Genomic DNA, 8629 nt, shown 5'->3' on the forward strand with positions numbered 1-8629 from the left:
GCATCATGGGAACACCCCCAGGGGCACAGACAGGACCTGGCATCATGAGAACACCCCCAGGGGCACAGACAGGACCTGGCATCATGAGAACACCGCCAGGGGCAGACAGGACCTGGCGTCATGGGAACACCCGCAGGGGCACAGACAGGACCTGGCATCATGAAAACACCCCCAGGGGCACAGACAGGACCTGGCGTCATGAGAACACCCCCAGGGGCACAGACAGGACCTGGCGTCATGGGAACATCCCCAGGGGCACAGACAGGACCTGGCGTCATGGGAACACCCCCAGGAGCACAGACAGGACCTGGCGTCATGAGAACACCCCCAGGGGCACAGACAGGACCTGGCGTCATGAGAACACCCCCAGTGGCAGACAGGACCTGGCGTCATGAGAACACCCCCAGGGGCACAGACAGGACCTGGCGTCATGAGAACACCCCCAGGGGCACAGACAGGACCTGGCGTCATGAGAACACCCCCAGGGGTACAGACAGGACCTGGCGTCATGAGAACACCCCCAGGGGCACAGACAGGACCTGGCATCATGGGAACACCCCCAGGGGCACAGACAGGACCTGGCGTCATGGGAACACCCCCAGGGGCACAGACAGGACCTGGCGTCATGAGAACACCCCCAGGGCACAGACAGGACCTGGCGTCATGAGAACACCCCCAGGGGCAGACAGGACCTGGCGTCATGAGAACACCCCCAGGGGCACAGACAGGACCTGGCGTCATGAGAACACCCCCAGGGGCACAGACAGGACCTGGCATCATGGGAACACCCTCAGGGGCACAGACAGGACCTGGCATCATGAGAACACCCCCAGGGGCACAGACAGGACCTGGTGTCATGAGAACACCCCCAAGGGCACAGACAGGACCGGGCGTCATGAGAACACCCCCAGGGGCACAGACAGGACCTGGCGTCATGAGAACACCCCCAGGGGCACAGACAGGACCTGGCATCATGAGAACACCCCCAGGGGCACAGACAGGACCTGGCGTCATGAGAACACCCCCAGGGGCAGACAGGACCTGGCGTCATGAGAACACCCCCAGGGGCAGACAGGACCTGGCGTCATGAGACAGCCCCTTTCGATGTTCCCAATAAAACCCCCACCTGGGTTTTCTATCACCAGACCAGCTTACCTCGATAACAAGAGGGCCAAGGTTTGAGATCAGACCAGTACCTCTATCACAGAGGGAAATAAGGGTTTGAGTAGATTGCTGAATCTTTTAACCATCCCACGTGGTTAAACTCTTAGACTATCGATACCGACAGAATAAGAACAAGTCTTTGATATGAATTACTAGTCTGCAGCTAGGAATTCGGTATCATTGAACGTGAAGACCGACAACCGCCCGAAACATCTATTCTATAACGACCTGAATGAACGTCACTCTGGACGATCTATTCTAACCACGACAGAGAGAGAGAGAGAGAGAGAGAGAGAGAGGGCGGACAAACTCTCCAACAGAAACAAACTTTTCAACAGAGATCCCAATGACACACTGAGCGTAAATATATATATATTGATTGCAATTATTCCCGAATGAGTGAACGTTCATGTGCAAAGTATTAGCATTTCAATTGTTACAATGATCAACTCTGTAGTGTCTTCTCAGCCGGTTTAGCCCACTAGGGCACATCCCGCTATCATTTCTTTGTAACCATATCCACTTTGTTTGTTTGTGTAATGCATTTCTGTGAGTACTTAGTTAGTAAATAAATTATTTTAAGACAATTGATGTATGGATGACTCATAGTGAAGACTGGGTTCGTGCAGATAACCAACAATGTACGACGTTTGGAATGAGACTAATGTGAGGTAAAGAATAATTCATTAATCAGAAGACTAAGTGATCAGATATTAAAATATCTGAATGTTATGTTAGGAAAATTCTAACATTGTAATCTGAATATTTTCCTTGGTGCCCCGACGTCCTAGTTAATTACAGTTACATGATTAAGTAGTTTAACCACGTAATAATAATTACAGATCATTTTTGATAAAGATTCATCGTCAGCTCAAGGATGCCAAAGACACGACACTTCCTTCAAACTGCAAGCAGAGAGATAAAAGTGTATCCATGAGTTCATCTGATTCTGCGATGGTAGATAAAGGGCTTCATTGCCAAAATCTTGAAGTATCCCTTTAACCCTTGCCTTAAACATGTAACATTTCAACCAATGGGGTAGGGACATCCCAGGGGTACGAGGGGAAGCAGAGCAGTAGTCTGCGGAGTACGATGAAATCACCCCTTGGATACTGATTGGAGGTCAGTTTGGTGCTTTCCCCCGACTAGTTATTGTTAGAAGTTTGTGAGGGTAAGCTGACGGTAAGTTTAACCCATTTTGTCAGGCATTGCAGGATACTGTATCTGCCTCTAAACTGCCTCTAAAGTGTGGGAATGGGTCGTTTCGTGACTGAACGTCATTTTGTCTGACGGGTTTCGATATCCCTTCATCGCGATTACATTACAACTCACGGCCCTTTACACTAGTACCCGTATGTATACGAGTTGAATGTTTCTTTTGGCTGTATAGTAACATGCTATACATGACGTCAGAGCTCCGCTTCACATCACTGTATGGGTTTTGACTCACAGCCGCTCTGAACTTTAGCACCGCGGGAGACAAGAAGTTGACCCCATCCCTTCCGTTAATTGGGCAACTTCTTGCGAATGTTGTTGTCTGAGTGAGGGACATGCTACAAATAAACAGGGCTCGATGTATTTTGAAAGAGGAGGCGTTGAGGATTATAATAAATACCCCACAGGGCACACGCTGAATTGAATCAACGTTTCCGCATCATTTCGATGACATTACGTGGAATAGAGGCTGAATTGACGTCTGTGCCCAGTGGGACTGCCTTGATGTCATACAAGCAAGCCAAACACCCGAGTCCAAATGTGCACTTCACATTTCCATATCATAAAATGAACGTCATATACAGTGTTAACATTTTTTTTTATCACTATGTTTAGTGTATAGTTACAAGATGACATGGCCTCATACCCTGGTGACATGGCCTCATACCCTGGTGACATGGCCTCATACCCTGGTGACATGGCCTCATACCCTGGTGACATGGCCTCATACCCTGGTGACATGGCCTCATACCCTGGTGACATGGCCTCATACCCTGGTGACATGGCCTCATACCCTGGTGACATGGCCTCATACCCTGGTGACATGGCCTCATATCCTGGTGACATGGCCTCATACCCTGGTGACATGGCCTCATACCCTGGTGACATGGCTTCATACCCTGGTGACATGGCCTCATATCCTGGTGACATGGCCTCATACCCTGGTGACATGGCCTCATACCCTGGTGACATGGCCTCATATCCTGGTGACATGGCCTCATACCCTGGTGACATGGCCTCATACCCTGGTGACATGGCCTCATACCCTGGGTTGTTCTGAGCAGGACAGAGCTTATGTTTGTCTATTGTGAAGAAAATCCACTGCCTCTGAATGCACCTCGTGACTCCTTTCTATACGCACCAAAAATGACCATCAGTTTCTCTGAATTGCCTTGTGAAGATCCACGGGAGGTGGGTGGCGACTTAATTGGGGAGGACGGGCTCGTGCTATTGGCTGGAGCGGAATAGGTGGAACGGTATCAAATACATCAAACACGTGGTTTCCATGTGTTTGACGCCATTCCATATGCTCCCGTTCCAGCCATTATTATGAGCCGTCCTCCCCTCAGCAGCCTCCACTGGTAAGATCATATTTTATGTTGGCAATAGAACAAGCTTTCAAATGATGACAACCTGACCCAGATTGCGATGTACAACGGGCCGTTTTTGGATGCCGTAAACAACAAGCGCAACAACAAACAAGACAACTACAAGTGTGCTTGCTCTCGTCCCTCAATGGCACAGCTAGGAGAGCTTAAAGCACCTTCTAGTTGAAGACTAGAATGAAATTACTGAGGAACGGTGCACATTTTGGAGAGGCGTGCGGCTCCCATGATCTCCAAACTGTTCCCTTTCAATTGCTACCATGCTTATGCACATGCATGTCACGTTCTGACCATAGTTCTGTTGTGTTTTCCTTGTTAGGTGCTGGTCAGGACGTGAGCTGGGTGGGCATTCTATGTTGTGTGTCTAGTTTGTCCGTTTCTATGTATGGCCTGATATGGTTCTCAAACAGAGGCAGGTGTTAGTCATTGTCTCTTTTCGGTTTTCACATTTGTTGTTTTGTAATTTGAAGTGTTCAGTTGGGATTTATTATTAAAGAAGATGAACACTTACCACGCTGCGCTTTGGTCCTCTCTTTCCCAGGAAGAAAGCCGTTACAATACATTTCAATTTAGCCCTATCCATACAGGCCAATTCCCACGAGTGTAAAAAGGGTCAATTAATACTCACATAGAAGTATACTTTTATATTTCAAAGGTGAATACAACATTGTGTAAAATAATGAAAACAATAGAAATAATAAAGTCTAAACATTTTGAATTACCCACAATACTCTAAAAACAGAGTCTAACGGCAAGACAGGAAGTGCAAGGAGATTAAAACAAGACTTCAAATGAGTTCAATCAACCAATTCTCTCTCTTTGGTTATCATCATAATATACGTACATTTTGAGCAACATATTAAGTTGTATGTATTATTATTTTTGGTGGGTAAAAGGAAATTAATAAATCATTGAAATTACTTATGTTCATTTCTATTAAGTATGTTGGTTGTTTTTGTGTCAAAAAATGTTTTTCAAATATTTATTTTACACTGGCTGTGTGAATGTGTGTAACATTCCCAATTTAAAAAAAAAATTAAATGTACCATCTTACTGCCCCAGAAGTCACTTGTCCCCCTTTCACTCTGTCTCCTGTTCTTAATCTGTCTAAATAAAGCATTGAAGGTGGAATCCCACACCAAAATAAAAAAGCTCTGATCATGAATTGTATTTGCATTTCTTAACCATTTGATTGTATGACAAATATATGTGTGTGTGTGTGTGTGTGTGTGTGTGTGTGTGTGTGTGTGTGTGTGTGTGTGTGTGTGTGTGTGTGTGTGTGTGTGTGTGTGTGTGTGTGTGTGTGTGTGTGTGTGTGTGTGTGTGTTTTAATGTTGCCTTTTACATATACTGAAACCCCCAAAAGTGTTTTCACCACACTCTTAAAAACACCAATATTCACATTGAAGAACCACTTCAGGTGTTTCAGAGTCACTGTGCATCATAAGACTTACATTGGGTTTACATTCAAAAGCCCCAAACACCAGTGTGACTGTTAATGATTTACTTGACAAAAACAATGGTACTGTGATAAGAAGGAGGTGGGTGGATCTGTGTAGTAGCTCGAGATTGAAGTGAAAGTGCTTTGTGCTCTGCAGTTGAACATCGCAGCAACCCTAGGACTGAGGTTGTGAGTTTGGCATCCACGTGAGGAAAACCCCATTCAAGGAGGCTTAGGGTTCTAATGTGTGTTGTATTTTAGACTTCTTATCTCTCTGTGTTGTATTTTAGACTTCTTATCTCTCTGTGTTGTATTTTAGACTTCTTATCTCTCTGTGTTGTATTTTAGACTTCTTATCTCTCTGTGTTGTATTTTAGACTTCTTATCTCTCTGTGTTGTATTTTAGACTTCTTATCTCTCTGTGTTGTATTTTAGACTTCTTATCTCTCTGTGTTGTATTTTAGACTTCTTATCTCTCTGTGTTGTATTTTAGACTTCTTATCTCTCTGTGTTGTATTTTAGACTTCTTATCTCTCTGTGTTGTATTTTAGACTTCTTATCTCTCTGTGTTGTATTTTAGACTCCTTATCTCTCTGTGTTATATTTTAGACTTCTTATCTCTCTGTGTTGTATTTTAGACTTCTTATCTCTCTGTGTTGTATCTGTATGTCTGTCTGTTTGTTTAGGGCTTTAGAGTATTTACATAAAGTATCCAGGCACCTGTGGCTTTGCAGATGAGAAAGATAAAAAGTTCAACATGCACACACACGCACACACACACACAGGGGGTTAAAGAGATTATTCAGGATTTTGGCAAAGAGGCCTTTTATCTACTTCCCTAGAGTCAGCTGAAATCAGATTTTTAAGTCTCTGTGTCCAGTATGAAGTAAAGTTAGAGGTGGTTTTGCGAGCCAATGCTAACTAGCATTAGCGCAATGACTGGAAGTCTATGGGTATCTGCTAACATGCTAGCATGTACCCATAGACTTCATTGACTGGAAGTCTATGTGTATCTGCTAGCATATACCCATTGACTTTCAGTCATTGTGCTTGCGCTAGTTAGCAACTTCCATCAAACTGCACGCAGAGACATAAAAATGATATCTATGACTTCACCTGGCTCTGGGGAATTTATTTTTGAATTTAACCTTTATTTACTAGGAAAGTCAGTTAAGAACAAATCATTTTTTACAATGACAGCCTACCCCGGACGATGCTGGGCCAATTGTGCACCGCCCTATGGGACTCCCAATCACAGCCAGATGTAATATAGCCTGGTTTCGAACCAGGGACTGTAGTAAAGCCTCTTGCACTGAGATGCAGTGCCTTAGACAGCTGCGCCACTCAGGTCTTCCACTCAGAAGTAGATAAAGGCCCTCATTGCCAAAATCACAAATAAGATTTGTTGCTCATCAAAACATGTAATGTTATTCAGAGTCTCCCCATAATTTATCCATGTTAGATTGGCTAGGCTTGGTCACCTGGGGCAAAAGAGGAAGCTTATCAGCTTCTTTCCCTGTTCCTCTATCTGCCTGGCCTAGTTCACAATGTGCTTTCTTTACACACACACACACACACACACACACACACACACACACACACACACACACACACACACACACACACACACACACACACACACACACACACACACACACACACACACACACACACACACACACACACACAGAGGGGCATTGAGTGTGTTATGAAGCTTATCACTGTCCCTAAGGGCCTGGCAGCAACATCACAGGCTCAGATATGACTGAAGCCACAGACACAGACATGTGTGTGATAGAGGAACCTTGGGATGGACTGTGTCATGTCCCAAAAGGTCTTAAAAACCTCCTTTTGTCACCATTGTGTGTGTGTGGGGGTGGGGGGGGGGACAAGTGCAGGAGCCATTTAACAATATTGGAACATACAGAGAGAAACAGAAAACATGGAGAAATGTTACCGGTAACCCAACGTTCTAAACCAGCATAATACAAGATGGCAGTCTGGCAGACGTACAACGGAACATTGGTCTCCGTGGTGACAGCTTTTCCCGCGTTATAATAGGCCTCCTCCGCTCCCTCCCTTTCTCTCAGGAGGAAGTGGAGCCCACAGAAAGGGTTGTGCTTCCTGTGCGATAACAGCCTCAGTTGCATCTTGCTCTCTTAGCCGTCAAGCACATACACTCACATGCTGTCAGCTTAGAACAGGAAACCCACATTGGGCAGTATGGAGGAGGGGGTTGAACAGTCTTGACTACCAACAGACTACCAACAGACTACCAACAGGCTTTCCTCTCCATTGTGACCAGTGCTGCCACAAGTGTCAAGTATCACATTATACCCTATGCTATGCAAGCAACAACACATATCGCAACAATATCTGCTGAACACAAGCAAAACAGAACAGCAAATGGAGACATTTTCTGTTTGGTATTCCCAGAAGTCTCCTGTGAAAACATATTGGCATTCAAAATGCATAGGCATATGACTACAGCATGCATGTCTGCCCTGCGAGCAGCTCTTTGTCTCTCTAGGGAAGTCTCCTCTCTCTTTCTTTCTCCTAAAGGGTTAAGGGTAGAGTGGGAGGAGATCAGGTAAACGCAGGTGTGTAGCATAACAACTGTCGTCATGGTGCCTGTCACCGAGCTGCAACCTGACACCTGAGAGAGAGAGAGAGAGAGAGAGAGAGAGAGAGAGAGAGAGAGAGACAGAGAGAGACAGAGAGAGAGAGAGAGAGAGAGAGAGAGAGAGAGAGAGAGAGAGAGAGAGAGAGAGAGAAAGAGGGACAGAGGGAGGGAGAAAGAGAGAAGGAGGGAGCAAGGGGACATGGTAGACCAGCAACATCAGAAACAGGATTTTCTGGTGCTAACAGCAGTCAGTAACTGCCTGAAGAGAAGAGGACAGGTGAGTAAACGAGTGGAGAAAATGGGTGACTGAGTGAGTGAACAAATTGGGAGGTGAGTGAGTGGAGGAGAGTCAGAAAGAAACCAGAGGCATACAGGAATGTGTGTGTGTGATCCTATCTAACTGACATCATGGACAATGCCTGGCGTGAATGCAGAGAGGACAGGCCAGGGCTGGGTTATGGTTGGGGGTTGTGTCTTTCAGACACAGTGATGATGGTTGTATAAGCACATTTCTGTGGAACAACAGACCAAGTATATGTAACCTAATGATGTAGGACGAAGATGTCAATTTGTCAGATGTAGGTTTGTCAAACTTGTTTGTTGTTTAACAACTAATCTCATATGTGTGAAGATGTGGAAGAAATCCTAACGAGATTAAACACACGTCAAATACACAGTCAATCATTATCTAGCCCCTTTTGTGATTCCCCCACCCTTCTCCCTGTAGTAATCTAACCCTGTGTGTCTGTCTGTTAGTTCTGTGCTTATCTCTCATAGCAGCTATTCCAAACACATTCCTGG

The 8629-nt window shown here is 45.4% G+C and overlaps 1 protein-coding gene across 1 annotated transcript in view; it reads left to right on the top strand.

Moving 5' to 3' along the window:
• The first annotated feature begins 7882 nt into the window (after positions 1-7882).
• The window catches only part of LOC109871798 (ETS-related transcription factor Elf-1), a 10746-nt gene continuing 9999 nt past the window's right edge, over positions 7883-8629 (top strand). Inside the window, exon 1 of the mRNA XM_031807090.1 lies at positions 7883-8105. The gene's annotated coding sequence lies outside the window, so the exon portion shown is untranslated. The remainder of the gene's footprint in view (positions 8106-8629) is intronic.

This window comes from Oncorhynchus kisutch, linkage group LG27, assembly GCF_002021735.2.
Source record: "Oncorhynchus kisutch isolate 150728-3 linkage group LG27, Okis_V2, whole genome shotgun sequence".
Taxonomy (NCBI): Eukaryota; Metazoa; Chordata; class Actinopteri; order Salmoniformes; family Salmonidae; genus Oncorhynchus; species Oncorhynchus kisutch.